At 37.8% G+C, this 25,181-nt stretch overlaps 1 protein-coding gene and 1 pseudogene across 1 annotated transcript in view; one reads left to right on the forward strand and one right to left on the reverse strand.

Annotated features, from left to right (window-relative positions):
• SLC4A4 (solute carrier family 4 member 4) overlaps positions 1 to 25,181 on the reverse strand; it is a 318,791-nt gene that overhangs the window by 212,769 nt on the left and 80,841 nt on the right. The gene's annotated exons all lie outside the window — the stretch shown is intronic.
• On the forward strand, positions 264 to 810 carry LOC115286683 (annotated as a pseudogene).

A 25,181-nucleotide genomic window follows, 5' to 3' on the forward strand; every position in this document is an offset into this window, starting at 1 on the left:
CAGAGCAGCCACTGTCCATCAATCAAAGATGACGTATGAGAGGACACTTCTCCACCATGTCTGGCTTAACAGTCAACTCTCAGTTTGCCTTTCATGTCACTTTGGCCCCAATCCGTGTGCCCAACCAGTCCCCCAAACACCACAGAAGTATTTGGTGACCGAAGAACATACCTGCTCAGTTCTGCTCCATGCTTGGCCAGGAATCCCAGTGTCAAAAGCAAACTCAGAGGTGTTTATTGCTGCTGTCACAGTTCACCTGCTAACCTGTGTCCCAGAACTTGGGCATCAGCAAGAACAGAAACCTACCCTGGCCCCTGTTCAGGAATGAACTTAAGTATTTCCGGCGAATGACCACAACCTCAGCAGAAAGTAAACAGAATTCTGTGATTATGGGTAGGAAAACATGACTCTCTCTTCCCTAGAAGAGCTGATCTTTAAAGGACAGAATTTAGTTGTAAGTAGAGAACTCAAGGAACCTTGACAAGGAGCTCATTTTCTAGCCAAAAGTCTGGATGATGCCTTAAAACTTATTAAGCAACCAGAATTTACAAAGAAGTGGACATGGTTTGGATGGTGGGAGCCAGTTCTGCTTCTAAGGAAACTATGAACAAGCCAGGCCATCCTAGAGGAGCTATGACAAGAATCAAGCAGGAATTTAAAACCAACACATTTTTTCCAGAAATTGATTTGGAGAAATATAAACTCCTCCCAGAATACCCAGGTGTCCTTTCTGGTGTCCTGGAGGAAAAAAGTTTTAGGTATAAATTTGAAGTGTATAAAGAGAACAATTATTGTGAATGTGTTTTCTGATTTACTTCAAGTTGTTCCCCCTCCCTCTCCCCTCTAACTATATATTTTAATATTTAAAAAAAGACTTTGGTTGACTTTAGATCAATGGATAATTATTTCTAAGAAATGTGTTTTATTGATTAATCAATCTTAATCTTAACTAGACTATAATTAAGATTAATCTTAACTAGATTATACCAGATGCCCTTTGTGGAGTGTCTCTTGTTATCACTCTCCAAATGTAAGGACAGGCGCCTGCCCAGGGCAGCACATCTACCGAGACACCAAGGTGGGAGAATCCCCTGACAGCATGGGTTGAAACCAGGACCTACAGAGATAGAAGTCAGACAGATTTGTGCAAAGGTCTGAAATAAATTATACATAGAAGAGGTAGAACTCACATGTTAATAGAAAATTAGATCAAAATGGGGACATGAATTACTCTATGGATATCACACTTCTGAAAAAAAGTTCTATTCACTCAAACAGGAAATCAGTGAGTTGGGAACTCCAGTATAATCCGTGTGGACAGTAAAGAAGCAGGTAGAAGACCATCTTTTGAAGGTTAAAAGAGAAGGTCTGAGATCTCCAAAACGTCTGTTTTTGATCTTGGGTGAGATTCCACGGGACACTGCAATGATAGAATAGGCTGCTGTTCACAAAAAAAAAAGAATGATCTAATAACAGGCATATGGCTAAAATTAAAAATTCAAAGGCATAATGAAGTGAAAATAGATAATGCTAGCAACCAAAACTAGTAATTAGGAACTAAACTTCACAAAATTAAAAAATTAAGATTAAAACATGTTTTACCCATCATGTTAGCAAAGATTTGAATTGTTAGGTGTCCAAAGAAATAGCCTTTTCTACCTTATAAATGGAGATAAACTTTTTAGAGTGTAAGTTAGCAATATTAATTAAAAATCAAAATATTCTGGGTTTGGACCCAGAACCTCTACTTCTAAAAATTAATCCTGAACAAAGAGATGGACCCAAGAGTATCTGTGGCACCATTTTTTTTTTAACGTGGAAGCAGCCCAACTGTAGATCAATAAAGGAGGAATGGAGGGAGGAAGGGGGAGAAGTGCGGAGGGAGGGAGGGAGGGAGAGAGGAAGGAAATAATATACCTGCTCATTTTCAGATCTTTCTTCATTTTTCCTGTCTATTTATAGTCTTTTCTCTCCTGTCTAATTCTGACTCAATTTTCAAGGCCCAGCTGAAAATTCTATATTTTTAATAATCTATAGTAGCCATTTACAGAACTGTGAATCTCTCCTTTATTTGGACCATAACAACACTTTGTCTGAATTATCATTTAGGCACCGATAAATATATAGCCTGATCATTATTACCTAACTTTCGTTGATGTGACCTCTCTCCCAACTAATCTCCAAGCTTCTGGAAGACAAGGTCCGTCTGTGCACTTTCCTTAAAGACCAACACAGTTCCACGTACTTAATCATCACTTGAAATATTAAATTAATGAATCAGATAGGGATGAATAAACCCTGGACATTTTCAAGCACACGAAAACATAACCATCTGCAAAAGGAAGCTTCCATTAAGAGCTCTGAAATGGAAAATACCTCAGTTCTGGAAGCCACCCTTACTCCACCCTCCCCTTAATCCATCTTTGCAGTTGCTGCACAGGGACCAAAATACAGTCACCGTTTCCTACTGAGTAAGCCGCAAATAAAAGAATGAACACTTCGCCCAAGCTATTTTCCTCTGGTAGATGTAATCTCTTCCTACCCTGAGGGACCACAGCATTTAATCTGCACTTCTATGAAGATGCTTACTATCCACCACTTGGTGTGTTACCCACTGATGTACCTGGTCTTTGCACCTCCACTAAGCCAACCACCTGCTTCTACACTCACCTGAACTATTCTTGGTGCCTACCTTGGGCACAGTCAAGTTATACCAAAAAAAAGAAAAAGAATGGATAAATGAATGAATAAGAAAATGAATGGAAGAATGAATGAACAATACATATTCTGCCTCAGTTTCTCACCAAAAAGTCTTTCTTTCCTTGCTCCTTTCCACTGTTTCCCTGCGGCTTAGCAATAATTAAAATACAGTTTTACATTCTCATTTGATAACTTAGTTATTTAGTGTATGAGACACTATGCTATTTGTTGAGAGTATACAAAATATTTTTAAGATAAGGTCCCTATCCTCGGGGAACAATGGGGAAAATGCTATCATTAAGAATGTAATATGCAGTTACTAACATTTCTGAATGGTTACACAGTACCAGGCACTGTGTTAAGTGACCTTCAGTTATTATATCATTTATTTTACATAAAATATAAATTATCTGCTGTTATCAGTCTCTTGTATTATTCATATTACAGACAGGGAAACTGAGTATCTAAGAGACTAAGGGACTGCCCCAAGATCACACAACTAGTAAGTGGTATAACCTCAAACCCGCTTGTGTTATTTCCAAGCCTATTTTTTAGCCACCACTCTCTAAAAGATAATCTCTTTTTAAAAAAAAAAGTGCTACATGAACAATACAGACAGTAAATATACTGGATTTCAGAAGAGGCAGAAATCACTATGGCATATGAAATAGTCCTAAAGTAAATTAACTGAACATTTGGTTCATTATCCACCAAAGGGCAGTTTGTGAATGTGCCCTTTTGTTTCTGGTCTGGAAAACATCCCACTGTGGCCACCCTACAGGCTACCCAAAAAAAATTTTAATAGAAATAATGATCATAATAAACAATTCATACTGAGCTTGACAAGTTTACATGCAAATTCCCATCTGCGGGTTAAATGAAGACTTACTGGTTTTGTATTTTCTCCTTGGCAAAATTCACCATCTGGCAGTCTTAGCTCTCAAACCAAAGCAATATAAGAAATCACTGTTTATTTCTTTAAGTTATCAATGTGCTATCACTAATTGGCTTACATAGTTATCATATTATATTTCTCTCCATTCAGAGGTAAAAGTTTGTAGGTCAACACCACGGTTGCTAAAATTTCCACAATTCATCTAATTATTAGACCACAGTAATACTCTAAAAATGCCCTTAAATGTATACATAAAATCTTCAAACTGCAATTTCACATTCCTAACTGTAAGAACTGAGAACTCACTGATTAAAGCTATCTATACAAATAAATCTTTAAAATACACGTTGTGTTGTAGTGGTTATCTGTTACTTTGGCCCATTCAGCACCCCTAATCTCTTTTTTATGATAACAGCGTCCCACTTGCCTTTTAAAAACCAATTTTATACTTAGAAGTTCAATGAGGATAAATTACTCCCTGTGACCGAGGTCTGGGAATGAGAATGTCACAAACCTTGGCCACAGCAATTCATTTTTGACGAGACACTTCACCTAATGCAGGCCAGTCAGAGTAAATAAGTGCAGCCTTTTGTTGGAATTTCCAGGAAATAAATTTTCACTTCATGCTAAAGTTCCTAAGATGATGATAAAAGTTTTGAGTGGAGATGGCCATCTTGCAACTCTAAGGGAAGAGCCTGCCTGATAATAAAATAAACATGGAAGAACTCAGAACCAAGGCAAAGACAGGTTCCTGGTGCCATTATTTCAGCACCTAGATTCAGCCACGCCTGAATCAGGTACTTTTCAATTTTCCAAGACCACTCTCTTTTAGCTTAAAGTAATCTGAGACCATTTTTTTTTGTCACTTGAAACCAAAAGTGTCCAAAAGTGTCTGTGTTTCCATTGTAATGGGTTAGAGTGGAACTAATTCATATAGCCATCCACATATTAGGATCTTCAAATTAATTGCATTGAAGAACCTGTTTTTATAGAATCCAGGTTTTTTTTTGGAGTGATCTATACAAGATATCTAGACTTTCTCCATGCCTTAACGTACCTCTACTTCAACAAATCCAAAAATTGATTTACATGCTGGCAGGCTCTAGACAGGTAAATTAGATGGTTACTTTTTCTGTTTCAAATTAGCTAAGAAATTGAAACAGCCAAATAGCATTTATTGAGATGAATAATTTTTAAATACTTAGGTATCCATGTATTAATAAGCTCCCACACATGAAAAACTGTCAATTATCACAATTATCCTTAATATGCCATGACATTATTATTCCACTATAGAAAGTCAATGGTGCGAGGAGCCTGGATTTCAGAATACTACCAAACTTGTTACTTAGGAGCAGAGTAAGTTTCATTTCCACTAACAAAAGGCAATAAGAACTAGAGTTTGCTGAGACATTTTTGGAAAATAGCTGTGTCCTTAGCCTTTCTTTTCCAAATATTGAGAAAAATAATTTACCTAGAGTTTACATTACAAAAATGTTATCAGGACATATATCTATAAGATACTCAAAATTCCTTAGGACAAAAAGGTGATAGTCCATACATCCCCCAACTTATTCTGTCTTCCTCCTTTGTAATTTCTGCCAACAGAGTGGGTTGGAAAATTTTAAACTAGGCTCCCCGTCAGTAGTGTTAAACATGTATTTTTTAAATAGTGCTAAGCCATTTACCAAGAAGTAGTCTCAGTGATGGTCTTAGCAGTCAAAATAAATTTCATCTATGAAACTCCAGACTTTTGGTCTGCCAAGTCTTTTATTAACTATTCCAATTATATTAATTATATTATTAATATTATTCCAATATTTCAAGACTTCTATCAGAAAAACATAAATTCAAATCAGTCATTTGTGGGTTTTGGCAGCCTCAAAAGTGGCCTAAACCAAGTAACTGTTATGGACTGAATTGTGTTCCCCAAAATTTAGGTACTGAAATCCTCACCCCCATTATGATAGAATTTGGAAGAATAGGGTTTTGGGAGGTAATTCACTTTAGAGGAGGTTATGAGGATGGGGCCTTCATGACAGGATTAGTGCTCTTATAAGAAGAGATACCTTTTCTCCACATGTGAGGACACAGTGATAAGGCTGCCATCTGTAAGCCAGGTACCTCATCAGGGGACCAAATCATCTGGCACCTTGATCTGGAACTTTGAACCTCTAGAAGTGTGAGAAATAAATTTCTATTGTTTAGCCATCCAGTCTCTGGTATTTTGTTAAGGCAGCCATCATGGATTAATACAATAAGTAAACTAACTAATGGTGAAACTCAACTTTTTTACTTTTTTCTGGACTTTTCTTTCCACAATATCATTTTCCTTATTTCACTTAAGCCAGGTTTGCATGGTATTCATGAGCCTTTTGGGGGAAGATGGGCTCAGAGAAACAATAATAAAAAGAGTCATTTTCATTGACTCTGCCCCAGCTGCATATCACAAGACTAAATGCCCACTAATAAATCCACCTGCCAAGTATTTGCTGAGTCTCCAAGGGATATTTCACACATACTTCCTTTGGCTCCAACCCCACTGTTGATGTCTTCTGTCTGCAAAAGCACCTAGAAGGGTACCACAATAGAGACACTACCACCAGGGCACTAGTGTGGCAACCTCAATATATGCCAAGGAAATCAGCTCCCAAAGTACCCCAGGATGTGATTGCTGAGGCACCAAAGCAACACAGTGGTTAAAAAAAAAAAAAGGCAGGTAACCAAGAAGTCTGGATGAAATACCATGACAGACAATGTGGATTTGGTAAGTCAGTACAGAGTTCAGAATGTTGTTTTGCCTCAGCTTGAGTCCTAAATTATCTTTTGATGCCATCATATATCAGGAAATTTCCAGAAGAAAAGAAAAGTAAGGACTCAAGTAAGGAAGAAGAATTCCTATGACCACGGCTATTTACTCATATGTACCAACTAGGGTATTAAAATTACAAGTTACCTAGGGGTGCTTGTGAGTCTCAGTAAGTTAAGTGTCTGACTTCAGCTCAGGTCATGATCTCACGGTTCGTGGATTCCAGCCCCACATTGGGCTCTGTGCTCACAGCTCAGACCCTGGAGCCTCCTTCAGATTCTGTGTCTCCCCCTCTTTCTGACCCTCCCATGCTCTGTCTCTCTCTGTCTCTCAATAGTAAAAACATTAAAAAATTAAAAATAAATAAAATGACAAGTTACCTAATGCCTTATGGATCTGAATAAGCATCAACTTCTGGTTCTTGGGATTGTTTTTTTTTTTTCTAGTCTTTGGTTCAGATAAAATCATTTTCCCCAAAGACCTGGCCATACCCAGACTTTCTTTCAGCCAATCAGTAAATTCTTAATAAATTCTTGCCTGTCTATCCCAGTTATAATTAGGTTTCTAGCACTCTAAACCCAAAGGCTTACTGATTCGTATAGTATAAATAGAAAAAAACACCAGAATAATATATACCAAACGATAATAATTATTATCCCTAAATGATGAGATTATAGATGATTCTTATTTTACTCATTTTGCATACGTGTAATTAATAAATTTTCTAAAATTAACATTAATGTCATTATTATAAGGTAAATAAACCAGTTAAGGTGTCTTTAGTTGCTAACTTGAGGACGGTCATGTCAAATTAGTGCCAAACACTTCCCAACAGTACTTGAAAGCACAGAATCTCAATTATGTTTCTTAAATGTCCAAAACAAACACAGCCCTCCAGCACTGCCTTTATTGCTGCCTACAGATTCCAACAGCCAATTCTGAGCCATGTAACAGGACTGGCCATGGTTCTGAAAGCTAGCAGCCACACATATCTAGAAATAATCCCATGGGCACAGGAGAATGGAGATGGGGAGAGGGGCTTCATGCAGGTGGCATGGGAAGGTAAGATGCTTTCTGTAAATAGGAACTCATCCACTACTTAAGATGCTAAAGAATACAGCCATCCAGCAACCTCTTCCTAAAACACATAAAAGTTCTTAATGCATGTCACAGCTCTCGTCTCCATTTTCCTTCAATTTCTTACTCCCTACTCCTCCACTTCTCTTTGCTCTGCCAGAACTGTCCACGATAAGGTTTACATGATGAATCACTCTGCTTAAGAGTGAACACATCAGCAGTTTCTCCAGGTTCAACTCAGAACAATTATCAGCACAATTTATACCCTGAGGTTTCTAAAGTCAGACTCAATTTTCATCAACATTAGGAAATCTTCAAGATTCCCAAAATAAACTCCACAGACTTGCTCAAGTGCAGCTACTTTCTATACAGTGTAGCTAAATTTATTGTTCCAAAATTAGTGTCACAACCACCACGCTAATGGTGCCATTAGAGGCCTCCGCGAGCAAAGAACACATCCTCCCTCCTGCAGTCTGTCTTTCAAAATGCACAAAAATATATAGGCACCAAGCTTTAAAGGATCTTTAGAATTTCTGACTTCACCCCACATTACAAAAAAAATTCTACCCATCTTTCCTGGATAGCAATATTGAGAAAATGTGATTCAAAATAAACTCCCATTTTAAAAGGGGAGAGCAGGGATGCAGCAATCACGTAAACATTATATAGGTGTTGGTTCTCTCTTAAAAAAAAAAAAATGGCCACATTTCCCAAAAATATATCAGTGCTCTAAAGATTTTGATAGATCTCTGAACATAATATAGAAATGTCAGTAAGATTCTACAATAAGCGTTTCTGCCTTATTTAAGTCTGCTGTGAGTTGAGGATCCAAAATTAGTGGCAGTGTGCCCTAATCTCTCTTAATTACATTCTCAGTGAAGAAAAAAAATATTTAACAGGTCCTCCAACACTATCCACTTGACATTTATAGTTTCAGTGTTCCCAAACAACATAATTCTTCATTTACCTTGCTTTTTCTACCCAAAAGACTGCATTAGGGAATCCAACCACCAACACGTCCATGGGCCAGCAATAACCTCAAAACCACACCAGAATCTAGAAGAATACTTGTAAAACCTGAGTTCAACTACTTCAAAAATGGCACAGGAATAGCAAGAGCCTAATGAATACAAACAACTAAGTTTTCATGCTATTTCATTAAGTACTTTTCTAAAATATCAATAGGCATTTGCTAAACCTATTTTCAATAAATAAAAAAGTGAACCAAATTCGTATTTCAGACTAGAGGACCACTGTTTGTTAGATCAGCAAACTTCCTTTTGGGCTATCCACATAGCTAAACCACACAAGGCTGATGACCAACATAGATCAGAGTGTGTCTGTGGGCTGGTTAGGGACTCTGATTTCCTTTGAAGGTGTGCTATTAACAATCTCCATACTTCACAGAGTCATAACAATAAAAGTAAAGGAATCACTCTTTTCAATGCAATTCATAGTTGAATTTTTACTATAATTTTCCCATCCAACATTTCTTAATCCCTTATTTTAAAAAACCTATGCATAACACTTCTAGTCATCTAGAGATAACTTTAGTTCATCGAGGGAAGTAAATGAGAGCCACTTCAAAAGAGATTCATTATGAACGACTTCCTGTTCAGAAAGAACAGGCAGAGGACTTAGTCACTTCTAAAGTTTATGGTGATTGTATAAGGCATAGCTATTTCTTAACTGGATGTAGAATTTCCAAGTAATAATATCAATCATAAAACTTAAGAGTTCCTTTGCCTTCCCAGACCACGCTTTCTTTAGATCAATCACAAATTAGTTTAATCTGGTTTAGAAAATAACATTTGTCAATTTATCACACTTTTTAAGAACTACATAAGCTAAAATCTGTCTTTCCTAGAACTCTGCTTATAAAATGCTTTTGTATCCTTCTAAAACAGAGATTAGGTATTCATCTGAAAACTGTCCAAATCCCTCTGCTGCCTTTCTTATGTGGAGAAAAGCTACTAGCAAACTGGGATCACTGAGATTCAGATATGAAGAATGAGGCAGGGAACTCCTAGTAAGGAAATAGAAGGTACTCTGGGCCTGAAAAGCAAGAAGAGCCAAAATCCATAAGAGGAAGCCAAAGTACACATGCCAAAACCACCAAATATAAACAGCAAACCTAAAGGGACCAGAAGGAAGAATCAAGGTCAAGTTACCAAGTAGTAGGACCTAACAGTCATGGGAAATATTAAATATAAATACTATAGTTGTCTAATACTGTGCAAATGAACTAAAGAAGTACTGTTGTTTGAGGCCATGATAGGGAAGTGTTCTCAATCAATTTTAGGAAGGATTCAAATAATATACTAAAGACCCCCCAAGCCTTGCTAATATGTTGGCAAAACCCCTCAAGTGATCAGTAAAGTGTCTGTAGCAGCTGGCTCTCAAAACTTCAGGGAAAATGGATCTTTAGAGCTTAGGGACCATTCATTGTTCAGATGGGGTTGTGTACATGCTCTCCGGTCTAGTGATATCACAGGAATTTACTTCTTGAGACAACATGACCCTAAGTAAACAGAAATCATGGATAGAGTCATGTTCCATCATGACTGATTCAATTCTGAAATCAGAATTATAAGACCTAGATCCCATGCTCAGCTCCAATTCCATCTGATCCAATTCCATTTCTCCCCCAACCCCCAGAATCCTCAGACAGCTTCCCATCTGGTTGCCATATAAGAACAACCAGAAGAGTGGAAAGATTACAAGGTACATCCATGGATGGTCAAATTGAATTTTGCTCTTCTGGTTTACAAAAATATTCAGAAATGTGAGACAGTGCTATTATACTAAATGATCTGCTAATGTACTACTCATTCCATCACTTTTGATCTCATTTTTGAGAAACAGTACAACAAATTTTCAAATGCGAAGATTGAAAAAGCTGCATTTGGCATTTTGGAGGAAAAAAATAATCCTTAGCAATAGTCTCATCCTTTATTTTCCCTATTATTTAGTCAAAGATGTATACTAAGCAATAACTAGGAGAATTTAGACACCAGCTACATAAAGGAGCTGCAAAAAGAATGGACATATTTACTCTTCCCTTTTCAATGAATTTATTATCAACTATAACAACAAACATAAACCTCAGTGGCAGTGACCTAAAGTTGGTAAAGGCACATAACCAACTCTAGAGATGTAAGTAAGCACAAAACATTTAAGATAATTAAAAAGCTGAGCCCTGGTAATTGCTGGGGCACCTGGGTGGTTCAGTCAGTTGAGCATCCGACTTCAGCTCAGATCATGGTCCATGAGTTTGAGCCCTGCATTGGGCTCTGTGCTGACAGCTCGGAGCCTTGACCCCTGCTTCAGATTCTGTGTCTCCCTCTCTCTCTGCCCCTCCCCTGCTCACGCTCTCTCTCTTCTCTCAAAAATAACAAACATAATATTAAAAAAAAAAAAAGACTGAGACTTCACTGACAGAAGAAAAAAACATGTGAATATGGATGAGGATTTCCAAAGACAGAAAGGGAAAGGTATTCATGATGGCTCACAGATAAAAAGAATGTGCAGTGAGAAGAACTAAGCTATGTACAAGGGTGATTTACTGCAATGAATATGAGAATTTTATGAAGAGCACAAGTCCTACCGATAACCGTCTACTTTGTCTCTTCAAGTAGTGTCTGTCTTCGAAACAAACACACAATCAGCAACCCAAGAGATACTCAATAAGTATTTAACAGTATTGGTTATCTCTGAGCTACGTGCAAAATACACACACAGTAAGACTGTTATACCCTAAAATATGTCTCTACTCTTGCCTAAGACAGATTTTAGGAAATAGAATTCTCTATCACAGTAGAACAAAACTCATGTTAAAACGTGTAATCCGTCCTTAACCATGTTTCTAAAAAAAGTCTTAATTTTTCAAAACAAGAGCTCAAATATTTTTACAGATTCCATTGTTGGTTTACATAAAAATAAATTACAGTTATTAAATAAACTCTGAACTTCGGTCTTGTATACTCAAAATAGAAGAAAAAAAATTGGCCAATGCCCAGTTCTTATAATGTTATCTTCATCTAATCCTACTTCAAAACACACCCAAAAATGCCACCAAATAGTTATTTGTAACCTCAGCTAAATGAATCCCCTCAAAAGAATTCCTAAAGTCAATTCCTAATTATTTTTTCCTGGCTTATTAATATAAAATAAACTCAGGGCACCTGGGTGGCTCTGCTGGTTAAGCTTTCAACTCCTGATTTCCGCTCAGGTCATGACGGCATGGTTTGTGAGTTTGAGCCCCAAGTCAGGCTCCACACTGACATTGTGGAGCCTGCTTGGGATTCTTTCTCTCTCCCTCTCTCTGCCCCCACTCTGCTCATGTTCTTTCTCTCTCTCTCTCAAAATATATAAATAAACTTAAAAAAAATAGACCTGAACATTAAAAATTAGATTATTTGACATTTAATTTTCTCCTACAGAGTGGTTCCTCCGAATCATATAGATGGTAATGTCCAAGGATTCACTTCAGAAATATCAACTACAATTAATATATTTCTGAAATGTTTGTATGGTATGTCCCACCATGAATGACAATGGGTTCATTTGCCTCTGAAATTAGAATGTTTTAGTTGAGTCCAAAAAAAAATGTATCCTTTCACATGCTGAAATCAAGCTCACTTCATAAATGAGTTTCTTTTCTATCCTGAATCTTGTCCTATTTTAAACGATCAAAGACTTTGAGAACAATCACTTGGCTTACAATCTTATTTGGGATATAATAACATATAAGCAAACTGGGCTACACAACCACTGCAGACTTTTCTTCCAAAGCTTACACTTCTATCATCCATTATCACAAGGTTTCATTATTCTGTCAACTGACCACCACCTGCAAGTTTCTTCAAAAGATAGTTACTAATATGTGGTTTACTGGGTACTCTTCAGCTTGCTTTCTATTTTCTGTGGCCAAGCAGTTTAAACTGTAATATTTGCATTTGTTAGGACACTTGATTGGAAATACTACTTAATGAGGACATCAGTCAGTAAAAAGAACCTCCTAGGAACATGTAATATCTTTTCTAAGAAATACTTCTAGGGGCACCTGGTAGATCAGTCATTTGAGTGTCCAACTCTTGATTTCGGCTCAGGCCATGATCCCAGGTATCATGAGATCGGCCATTAAGTAGGACTCCATGCTCGCACTTAAGATTCTCTCTCTCTCCCTCTGCCCCTCTCCTTCACTCATACCCTCTCTCCCAGAAAGGAATGAAGGCAGGAAGGAAGGAAGGAGGGAGGGATGGAAAGAGGAAAGAAAAGAAAAGAAAGAAAAGAAAGAAAGAAAGAAAGAAAGAAAGAAAGAAAGAAAGAAAGAAAGAAAGAAAGGAAGGAAGGAAGGAAGGAAGGAAGGAAGGAAGGAAGGAAGGATGGAAGGAAGGAAGGAAGGAAGAAAAAGAAAGAAAAAAGAAAGATTTCCATACACTCCTATAACCTAAGGATTATGTCTATATTCAAATGAAATACATTCTAGGAGGTTACATACATTACCCAAAGTACAAATATAGCAATGGGAGAACTAGACTTAAATGTAGTTATAGATTTGGCTGACTGTAAAGTCCACACTCTTTACTATAGCATGCCTCCCCCTTCAAATTCTATTTCTAGTGTATTTTAAAACACAGGGGACCCTCCACAGCCCATGCTCCATATCTCAAAAACGTATCTGGCCATTTGAACTCCTTGAAAGTGAGTGATGTTAAAATCTTGATAACATTTTTTTCTGTAAAGTAACAAAGCACTATATGTTACCAAATGCCTTCCAATGAGTGTTAAAATTTTCCTACATTAAGCTTGGGATGGAGCTATTATTCCTTTACTTTTCAACAAGCCATCCATTCTATTTCTTTTCATTTCTTTTCCTCTGATTCTAAATGGCTTTAAGAGCTGTCTAAATCCATTCCAGAACTCAAACAACTTCACCTATAAACCTGTCAGTTTCAACTTTGGAAGTTACAGATCTGTTTAAGAGTCAGATGAAATGCATACAAACTCGAGCAGAGTTTTGTGTAAAATGGATGCAAATGCTTTGGAAAATTATTTTCTTTGAGCTCATCAAACAACTTTCAAGACATATTGTTTAAAAAAAAGCATTCATTCCAAGAATAAAACTACCCTAGGTTTTGCATGGGCCCAAGCTTCAATGATGGGTATACACTGAAAACTAAGAATAAAATCAACTAACAGTGCATACACACAACCTCAAAAAAAATCTTTGAAGTTAAACAAAAAAGTATCCCATAAAAATTGGCTAAGGAACATAACAATTTTAAGACTATCTGTCAAGGGTCAATAAATGCTTAGAATAATTCAGGACGTTAGCTGAAAAAATACCTTTCCACTTTACAGCTTGTTTAGAGAGGTTTAAAAACACACGTGACTTGTGTTTTAAAATGGCCTGTACCACCATGGTGACCAGCTGACCATTTTGCTTTTATGAGCCCATTTCCCTAAGCTCTGCCATGGTAAAATATGTCAAACAGATGTTTACAGACACATCTCTTAGCAACATATTTGGTTCCTATTTAAAACATTTGCAGATCTACATTACAAATGCTTGCAGAGTTATTTGCTAAGGTCCAGAAAGGTTCAGAGGGAGGATTTTCTTCTTTACTTCAGTGCAGCAACTCTGTTTCAGAAGTAAGACTGTTGTAGAATCAATTGAAGCCCAGTAGATGACATTCTGTCAAAACAACTGCAAACATTTATTTTGCTGCCACAGTTCAGCTGAAACCAGTTCCTACTGAGATACTGACATCGCTATAATGTTGATTCATGCTTTTGTGGCTTCAAAAATTAATAACCGTAACTTTTGTTTTTTAAATGGCTTGGAATTGCCAGCAGCTACCTCCAACTGGCTCCAAATAAAGCAGTTCATGATTTAACTTGTTGTCAAAAACAGGAAAGCATCACTCTCCGAAGCTTTGGTTCCAAATTGGCTTCTCATGCAACAAAGTAAAGCTAAAGACTGTACCGCTGCCCTTTATGCTCAAAAAGCAGGGGAAAGAGAAGTTCAGAGTCCTCAATGATCAAGCAAAAATGAAGAAGACTTTCAAGGACTTTGTCATCAAATGTGTTCCTTAAATTTAAAATGCCTCTGCTCTGGTCATTAAATCTTTCATGATACAAACCAGCCTTTAGTCTAATGTGCGTGTTCTTCAAAACTTTAACCAGAAGGGGGATCTGAGGCAGCCTCCCAGTCTCAAAATATCTCTGTAAGTCTCCATGTTGTCTTTAAGCTTTAAAAACTCTCATGGATTCCACATTGAAAATTAATAATTCTGCTTTGTTTTGTTATAAAAATATTTCTTTGCGAATATCCAAGTAAAAGTGATGTTTCTGGTAAATATTACAGTTTTATCCTGTACTTCATACCACCCAACCCTGGGAGCACCTGGAGCCCAGTCTGAGAAGCAAGTCTTCTCGGTCTCTATTAAAGAACGTCTAAATCATTGCCAGCAGCTCAGCTTTGCAGCAGCTCAACGTGTGACAATGACCTGACAAACGCAGTCATAACCAAACTAATCATGATAAAGTAATAGAATGACATCCAGTGTCTCTTCTCTATTTTTGTTTTCCCAGGAAACCCAGCTCAAGCCAATGTCTTTAAAGAGTTCAACTTCTCAGCCTTGGTGAGGTGTGAACTATTAACACAGTGATTTGTGACAGGCCAGCTCTGCCTAAATCCATGGTATTTACAGGAGTCTTAAGTTTGATGCTATTGAACATAGAATACAAAGAAAAACAAAGAATTCCATGGGAAAGGGAGGAACCTAAAAAGTCAGCCAAATTTCCAGTCTCTCAAGATTCAGACAGTCATTGTTTGGCTTGATAATTTTATAAATTCCAAAAAACCAAACACATTATTATTTAATATATTTGGCTTATCCATTCTCCCTTCAGTAGCACAGATAGCTCTGGGTGGACCGAGAATGTGTAAAGTACCTGCAGTCTGTGATTCTGATTCACAACTGTGTAAGAAGTATCTATGATGAGCCAGGAACTGTGCACACACTCCAGTGCTCCGGGGGGGCTCATATCCCAACAGGGAAAAACCCACATGTAAACAGATAATTATAGTAACTGTGTTAAGTGCTTTTGATTTATTCATGCGTCTAAAAAACACTTACTAAACACCTACTGTGTACTGAGCTCCTACTAGGCACTATGCTAGAGGCTATAACCGAATAATGTTGTTTTCTTCCTTAGAGCACTTGGAAGTCTATAGTTCAATGTGGCTGGAGCACAAAGCATGAGAGCAGAGAGGAGGCTATAAAAATAGGTATGAGATAAATTGTGAATGGCCCTATATACTTTGATAAGGCATTTAGACTTTATCCTATAGTACCAATAGGGAAGTGTTGAGAGCCTCAAGCAGGAAGTGGCAAGACCAGGTGTGTTTCAGAAAGCTGTTTAGAACAATGTCATAGTTGGTGGGGTGAAGGAGGGAGGGTATTCAGCAGCTTTTACCACAATGAAGACATCTATAAAGTTGTGATTAGTAGTCGTAAAACCTATTCAAGTTGACTGCTCTTGGCATCTCAGCATCTTTGTTTTCTTGGCTGCACACACCTTGAGAATATAGCTTCCTGCCATTCATCTCCAACCGTCTGTGGTAAGGCTACCTCCCCTCAAAAGTGTACTCGGCATTTCTTTTGCAACTCTGTTCACAAATGCACCACTTTCACTTATTAGACAACATCTGATCAGATCACTCTTTGCTTACCTAAAAAGAACTGTGGCAAATCTAGAGATAGGAAGGCAATCCAAAACTCAGACCTCCATTTTCTCAGCTACTTTCGTGCTACATTCACCACTGTTAACCCTTGACAATAAGTTACATTGAAGTATCTTTAAGTGATTTGAAAGATTCTTGAAGGCAATATTTAAAGCAGACTTTTAGCTAGACAACACCTGAATTATATTTTCTAGTCTTGATCATCAGATTCACCTGAGGTAATTAAATATACAGATTACCAGGCTCCTGAGTAGATCTGAGGGAAGAGGGTTGAGTCAGGAATTTGTCTTTTTAGGAGAAGCCCTAGGTGAGGTTAAGAATTAGGCTGGTTTGGTAAAACCCTAGATGGAAGCTACCCTAATGATTTTCTTATAATTAAAGCAGCATTAAGCACATATTTTTCTCTTAAATGCTTTAATGAAACTTAGGCAATCACTTTAAGTAATTGCCACCCATTTAATGTTTACTGAAACAGTTTACAACTAATTCACATGCCATTTTCTAAACGCTTCAGGCTTACTTGGCCTTCCTGCCGCGCATTAAACAGTTTGTTAACCATTAATAAACAGTGAAGAAAAATCCAAATCTGGAGGTCATTTTAACAGTAAAAGGGGCCACCAACAAGCATGATTTGTAATTAGCAAAATACATGTGAGTTCCTTGTGGCATTAACCAGAAACTTATGATCAGTGCTTTAAAGCAAGAACAGCCCATGAATAAGCAACCTGTTTCCTAAAATCAGTCACCTTCTCTTTTTGTCCTCTGTCAATCAGAAAATATACAGGAAAATCCTATTTTTGCATTTAACAAGGAGTATCTGTGAGGCAGCATTACTGATAAATAAACTCAGGGCAAACATATATGTAAATGAAAAATAAAAATTGCTAATATCTAGTAAGTGGTTACTGTTTGCTATATGTAGTCCTCTTTCTAAGATCTTTGCATTTAATTTTTTTTCCATGTAATAATGCTAGGTACCATTATCATGTAGATTTTATAGACAAGGAAACTGAGGCAATGAGAAGTAACCTGTCCAAGTTCAAATGGTCAGTAGGTGGTGGAGATAGGAACTAAATCCGGGAAGTCTGATTTCAGGGCCTCTGCTTTGAACCACCGTGGTGCACCGACGCTAGTGAAATTACAGGCTTGAACTGTGTTTGACAGAGGCAGAGGAGCTATGACAGAAAACACTGGAAGGAATGGATCTTCAGAACAAGCCAGGCTTGCAACTGCATATCCAATTCACTACTGAGGGCCTACCACGTGGTACGTGCCACACTCCATGCTTTGGGAAATATTAACACAAAGATGAATAAGATATGGTCCCTTCTCGTCGTTACTTTCATAAACCTCTCCCTGACTCCAGAGAGACTTAATCAGCATCTTCTGTAAGTACCCACAGGACTTTGTGTATGTCTCTAAAGCACTATTACGTCACTCTGCACACTGCAGGGTAATGAAGTCTTCATACATCTGCCCCTTCTTCCATTACGCTGTAAGTTCCATGGGGCATTCTGGGAACAGGGAGCAAGCCTCAGTTTCTGTCCGTACCCAGACTCTAGTGCAGTATGCCTCAGCACACAGCTGTCTCTCAACAGATGTTTGATAAATGAATGAACAAATGAAATACAGAGAGAGGGATGCAGAAGGGAAATAACTTGCTCTATGATTCACAGTACACTTGTGGCAAAGATGAGACAGCAGTCTATATATCTCAGCCCTCCCTACTCAGAAGTTTGAATATACTCTGTGCACGACACTAGTCTCCTCTTTTGCTAAAAATGCCTGATTTAACATTTTATCATATATTATGAAACATAAAATTTTGTTCACAGTTCATCTTTATGCTTCATCTCTCATTTAACATAGTAAATCACTGCAAGCAGGGCACATTGTATACCTCAGTTTCTGTCGTCAGACCATGCCCAAGGCATGCATACCTGCAATTTAATTTTCAGAAGAGTCCACTGAAGAAGCCCAGGCTAAAGTTGAAGTTTCAGAGAGGTCAAGTCACTTGCCCAAGGCTATACACGTAGTAAGAGACACAGTGAGACTTAAATCTAACTCCAAATCCCATATTCGTAACCACTGAACTATTTTTGTGCTCTCAAAGATCCAAATGTCAGTTTCATGTTGAACTAGAATGTGACCTTGAGGAAAGTACTTAACATTTCCAAGACTCATTTTTTTTCTGGTTTTATTAGACAGAATTAACATATAAGATAGTGTTAAGTCCAAGGTGTAAAGTGTGATCATTTGATACCAGTATACACTGTGAAATGATTATCACAATTAGATTAGTTAACACCTTTATCACCTCACATAATTACCCTGTGTGTGTGTGTACGTGTTTGTGTGTGTATGGTGAGAACATTTAAGATTTACTCTTTTAGTAAACTTTCCAGTGTATAATACAGTATGATGAACTGTAGTCACTCTGCTGTACATCAGATCCCCAGAACTTATGCATCCTCTCTTATAACTGGAAGTCTGTACTCTTTGACCAACATCTGCCCATGTCCCCCCACCTCCCAGTCCCTAATAACCATCATTCTACTCTCCATGAGTTCATAAGCCTCATTTTTATCATCGATGAGGTTGATAGAGAACTCACAGGAATGATACAAGGATTAAATGAGATAATAAATATAAACTGTCAGTCACATAGTAGGTGTTCAATCAAAATGCATTGATTGGCCCATTGACTAATAACCAGATTTTGTTCAGCAATTCAGCACATTTGTTAACAAGCAATTTAGATAATAAAACTCCTATGAAATGCTGTGCTGTAAAGACAACTCTTTTGGAATCTCTCTCCAACTAAAGAGTTCCAAGTGTTCCACAAAATTAAAAGTATAAACAAAAGTAGGATTCCACAGTGAACAGAGAAACCTATAGATTAACATTCTTCTAGGAACCCTTTTTACTATTTCTATTTAAAAAGTAGGGATTGTAAAGTACAAACTTAAAAAACACGCCCAAGGGCAACTTAGAAACCGGGGAATCTGGAACCAGAATCTAGTTTCATGTTATACTTATTTATTCACAGCTGCCTTGCTTCCATACTAAGGTGTGGCTCTTTTTTCTAAAAGCAGTTCTAAACTGAAACACAGAGTTCCTACCCAGCAGAGGAAGGATCCAGAAGACCTAATTTCAGACTCAGGCTCTGCCGCATACCAGCTCTATGAATCAGGCCAAAGTTTCCTCATCGATGGAATAGAGAAACCGCTTTCTCACAGGACTGCTAAGGATCCAATGATACAATGCACGGGAATGGGCCTAGCATAGAGCTAAGAATATAACAGACACTCGACAGATGTTGATGAATCTGGAGATCACAAGATGCAGCAAAGCAAAGTGTTGTTGCCCATTTCCAGAGAAGCACTTAAATACAGTGAGAAAGGAAGGAAGGAAGGAAGGAAGAAAGGAAGGAAGGAAGGAAGGAAAGAAGGAAGGCAGGCAGGCAGGCGGGAGGAAGGTATACGGGATGGATGGGAAAGAAATGTAGAAAAAAGGAGGGGGAGGGAAAATAAGAAAAGGAAATAAAAACCCCTATCTTGGATGTTATCATTACAATTATGTTGAGAAAGAGCAAGGAAGCTTCAAAGTCACACACATTCTTAAAATTCTGATCTTGGATTACAAGGGTAAACTATGGCCTCCTGTTTTATTCTTTTTTGCTAATAGTAACAGAAATTGTGATTCCTAATAAAAAATCAAAAAGTGAAATAGGATGGGTCCTAAATAGATAGTTTTCATCCATGTGTACTAGAAGAGTCATTTTTCAAGCAATGGTCCATGGGAAAGACACGAAAAGACAAAAAAGCACTTTGAGGTATGACAACAAAGCGACCTACAAACCTGCAGGCAACAGAGACTTGTTTTTGCTGCGAACCGAGCCTTACAGTCATGCAGAGCTGAATTTGAGCTACATTTTAGTATAAGCAACAAATCTGCATTCCTCTACTCTCAAAGAAGCATTTTCTGAATAACCAACCTACTGCCCTCCTAATAACCTCATCTTAGCATTTCTCTCTCCTTCCTTCTGCTCCGTCATCTGATTTTTACCTATAAGGTGCCTCAAGATCCCAAGATGTGTGACTCAAGATCACTAACCACATTCAGAGAAGAGATCAAAGCAGAGGAAAATAAGATCTGATGGAAATTATTTTCAAGAGAAAAAAGATGGGCACAACCTGATTGTTATATTTTTCTTTTTGGCAGATGATAAATCTCATTTATAGTAAGAATGTATTGTGAACACCAGAAAAATGATTAGTACAACAAATGAAAAAGCTTAAGGGAACATGATGGAATTAGAAAAACCATCTAAAACCCATTTACCAAGCGGCACCTGAGTGGTTCAGTCATTTAAGCATCTGATCTCGGCTCAGGTCATCTTGAAGTTCGTGAATTTGAGTCCTACACAGGCTCTGTGCTGATGGCTCTGAGCCTAGAGCCTGCTTCACATTCTGTGTCTCCCTCTCTTTCTCTGCCCCTCCCCCACTCTCTCAAAAAAATGAAGATTAAAATCCATTTACCAAAATCTATGTTTGGGTATAGTATATGATGTTTTGTGTATCCAAAATGCCCTCTTTAGCCCTAACACAGCACCAGCCTTCTTGCCCATAAGGCTGCAAACTCCCAATCTTAGTGTTACCTGTGGGTCTCACAGTGACCCATAGGTACCATCACCAGGAAAGGTCACCATTGAAACACATATGTCCAGTCTAAAAACAGGCTGCTGAAAACTATGCATTTCAGACAGGCTGCCTGCCTTCCAGAACTCCAGCATACCTGGACATGGAAAAACAAACAACCGAAAGCCAACAACGCAGGTCGTACCCTTAAAAGAGAGTGAGCTACAGGCAGTTCACTTAGTTCAAGACCCACAGGTCCATTTCCACACATTCCTTTTGCCACAAAGGTGGCTGTTTTCATTGATAAGGAATATCTGTTACCTTCATAGTCTGTGGAAGGAATGAATCAAACCATAATTGTCACACAGAAAAGTCATGGAGTCACAGAATCTTAGATCCGGAAGGGACCTTAGAAAATCTACAGAAATAGCATGTTTACAAATAGGAAAACAGAGGTTCAAAACCATTTAAAGGAAAAGTCCACGTTTAGCAAGCCATTAGCAGAGCCAAGATTTTATTTTAATTCATTCTTCTCAGCACATTATTCTTTCTACCACCACAATACGCTTTATCAATAACCTGGTTGTTTTGAAAGTTTTAAGATATTTCCTTTGCTAAGCCTGGATGGGGGGAAAAAATCACCAAGCTCACAACACTAAATACGCAGCTCCAAATTCAAATACATGCCTCTTCCCTGTGTCTACAATAATCAGTATCACTCCTATCTCAAAACAGAGATAAATAGCATCATGCTAAGCTATACCATCTTTTGCAATACAACAAAGCACCAAACACCAAATACAGAAAATTAAACTGGGACTGTGTCAGACTTCATAGTAAGTGTTATTCATTTCCTCAGCACCTGTGTCCAAATGCCTAATTTCCTATGACCTAGACAACAGCCAAGACTGTCAGTGCCAGTTGGCTGAAGTCACATGTCTTTCTCACTTTTCTGCCTCACAGAGAGCAAAAATGTATCTCCTAACTTAGCTAATTCAACAGTTCATGCAAACTCTGAATAAAACTTTTCTCGGGAAATATAAATCATACTCCCAGTACGAACATCTAGTCGTGTGACATGCTCTGGTTCAAAAAGATGTTATAAGAATAAACAAACATAACGGCTAAACTAAGAAAGAAAATCACCATTTCACTAAAGTCAAACCCCAGAAAACATTTTCATCCGTTTCTAATGAAAACAGCAAACAAATAAATCGAAGATGAAGCCAAAGAATGAAATGAAACTGGCCACTCACCTCCAAGGCTGGAGAGATGAAAACCAAGTCCCAAATGAAAATCAGAAGCCCTTCCATAAACTGGGAAACAGAGAACCTGCCCATCCCTAAACCTGAACTATTTCCTGTTGACACGTTCTAACCTGAAGATGGCCCCAGTGTCCAACTGAGGAAACACTTTCTCCTGGATGTGAAACTCCTCTTAGGAAATGCTGAATACTGAATCTTCTTTCCTGTGCTGTTTGCTGTGTGTGTGTGTGTGTGTGTGTGTGTGTGTGTGTTGGGGGGGGGGAGACTCTCACTTTTAACCAAATAGCTAATGTCTCTGGAAAGTGCACTAGATACATTTGACCATATCTGTGCATTCAGTGACTCACAAAAAGTACTATTTTAAAAGTTGGTAAATGCTACTCTTTAAGCATCAGTGTGAAGGTAAAACACTATCAACCTTAACAATTAAATTCAACCCTTCAAAATGCAGCTTTTCACCAGGCTGTGTTGAAACTTAGACTTTATTGATCTCTGTTCTCTGTCTCTTGTCTCAACCCAAGGCTGCTGGCAGAACCCCTGTATGAAATTAGCACCCCTGTGATTTTTCACTCCTTAGCCCTCAAATGAATATGCCTGTTGACGACCAAAGAAGGGTATATTAAGTTTACATATCTTCCCTGAGCTTAAGACATCTAATGAGATCTTCATTACTAATGTTCAATTATACCGAAGAGAGTAAATTTAAAATAATAACAATAACATTCATGTGGCAGTTTACCACAAAGTGGTTTCTAAAGAAATTATATAGTTTAACTTAAATATGTCATACATTGGAAATCCACAGGCAAAAAAATGAAACTTTATCAAAACCTCACATCTTATGCAAAAATTAACTCAAAATGGATGATGCTCTTAAATATAAAATGTAAAACTACAAGATTTTTCTTCCTTTCAAGTGTTTTTTTAAATTCCAGTTTGTTAACATACTGTGTGATATTAGTTTCAGGTGTAGAAGTCAGGAATTCATCACATACATACAGCATCCCGTGCTCATCACAGGCGCCCTCCTTAATATCCATCACCCATTTAACATCTCCTCTGCCCTCCTCCCCTCTGGTAACCCTCAGTTTGTTTTCTATAGTTAAGAGTCTATTTCCTGGTTTGCCTCTCTTTGTCCTCCCTATGTTCACCTGTTTTATTTCTTATATTCCACATATAAGTGAAATCATATGGTATTTGTCTTTCTCTGACAAATATTCTGTTATTTCTCCTTGCATAATACTCTCCAGCTCCAACCACATCACTGCAAACAGCAAGATTTCATTCTTTTTATGGCTGAGTAATATTTCAGTGTGTGTGTGTGTGTGTGTGTGTGTGTGTGTGTGTGTGTGCGTGTGTGTGTGCGCGCGTGCGTGCAGGTGTGCATACACCACCACATTTGAGCTTTCCATAGTTTGCTATTGTTGATATGCCACTATGAAATAGGGGTGCATGTATCCCTTTGAATCTGTATTTTTGTATTCTTTGGGTAAAAATCTCATAGTGCAATTGCTGGATTATAGGTAGTTCTATTTTTATCTTTTTGAAAAACTTCCATGCTGTGTTCCAGAGTGGCTGCACTAGTTTGCATTTGCAAGAGGGTTTCCCTTTCTCCACATTCTCACCAATACCTGTTCTTTCTTGTGTTGTTAATTTTAGCCATCCTGGCCAGTGTGAAGTGGTATCTCAATGTGGTATAGATTTGTATTTCCCTGATGATGAGCAGTGTTGAGCACCTTTTCATGTGTTAGTTAGCCATCTGGATATCTTCTTTGGAAAAGTGTCTATTTATGTCTTCTGCCCATGTTTTAACTGTATTATTTAATTTTGGGGTGTTCAGTTTGATAAGTTCTTTATAGATTTTGGATACTAACCCTTTATCAGATATGTCATTTGCAAATATCTTCTCCCATTCCCAAGGCTGCCTTTTAGTTTTGTTGACTATTTCCTTCGCTGTGCAGAAGCTTTTTATCTTAATGAAGTCCCAACAGATTATTTTTTGCTTTTGTTTCCCTCCCTCACCTCAGGAGACATATCTAGTAAGACGTTGCTACAGCCAAGGTCAAAGAGGTTACTACCTGTGTTTGCCTCTAGGACTCTGATGGTTTCTTGTCTCACATTTAGGTATTTTATCCATTTTGAGTTTATTTTTGTGTATAGTGTAAGAAAGTGATCCAGTTTCATTCACAAAGTGCTTTTAAATATATTTTGTCATTTGAGGCTCACAAGTCTCAAGATGGAAAAGGGAAATGGAAACAGCCTCAGAGGCTCATACTGCTATGAAGTGGCAGAGGCAGAACTCGAACCCAGGTCTTTCATATAATATGATTTCATATACTATGCTTTTTTTATAGTGGCAAAAGGGACTAACAAATTAGTAAATTTTAAAGCTTGATTTATGTATAAATATAAAAATACAGAAATAATTAAGTATACATGTATGTATATATGCTATATATGGTATACATGTATAAATATGTGTGTGTGTGTATATACATGACATATATATATATACACTCACGCATAGGACAAACCAGACAAGTAGATGTAAGGATAAGTAATTATATTCTAAAGAAACAAACACACATGAGAAAATAATGAATAAACAATTTTTAACATTGAATGTGTGATAGGATTCTACAAACAACAACAACAACAACAACAACAGGCATATGATGCTACAAGGGTAGCTCCAGTGTCCAGGGATAATAATGGGGTCAGTGCACTAAAGAGGTTCAGCATATCCACCTGGAAACGCAAACTCATTCCATGTTACTGATGGTTTACAGCACAGGGTCTGTAGCAGCATGCTGCTGGGCACGGTACGGTTAATGCAGATTCTTCAGGGACTCTTTCCCACAGCCAAATCTCTAACTGAGTTTTACAAGGACCTCTTTGTCTTGGGCCCCCTCCCAACACATGGGAAACCTCAGAATGTCTCTTGCCACTGAGTGCAACTAAGCTGAGCCACTGGGTATTACAATGGCTCTCAAGGGTGGCCAGCCAGTTGAGCCAAGACATAGTTCCAGTATTTCTCAGT

The sequence above is a fragment of the Suricata suricatta genome, chromosome 1 (assembly GCF_006229205.1).
Source record: "Suricata suricatta isolate VVHF042 chromosome 1, meerkat_22Aug2017_6uvM2_HiC, whole genome shotgun sequence".
NCBI lineage: Eukaryota > Metazoa > Chordata > Mammalia > Carnivora > Herpestidae > Suricata > Suricata suricatta.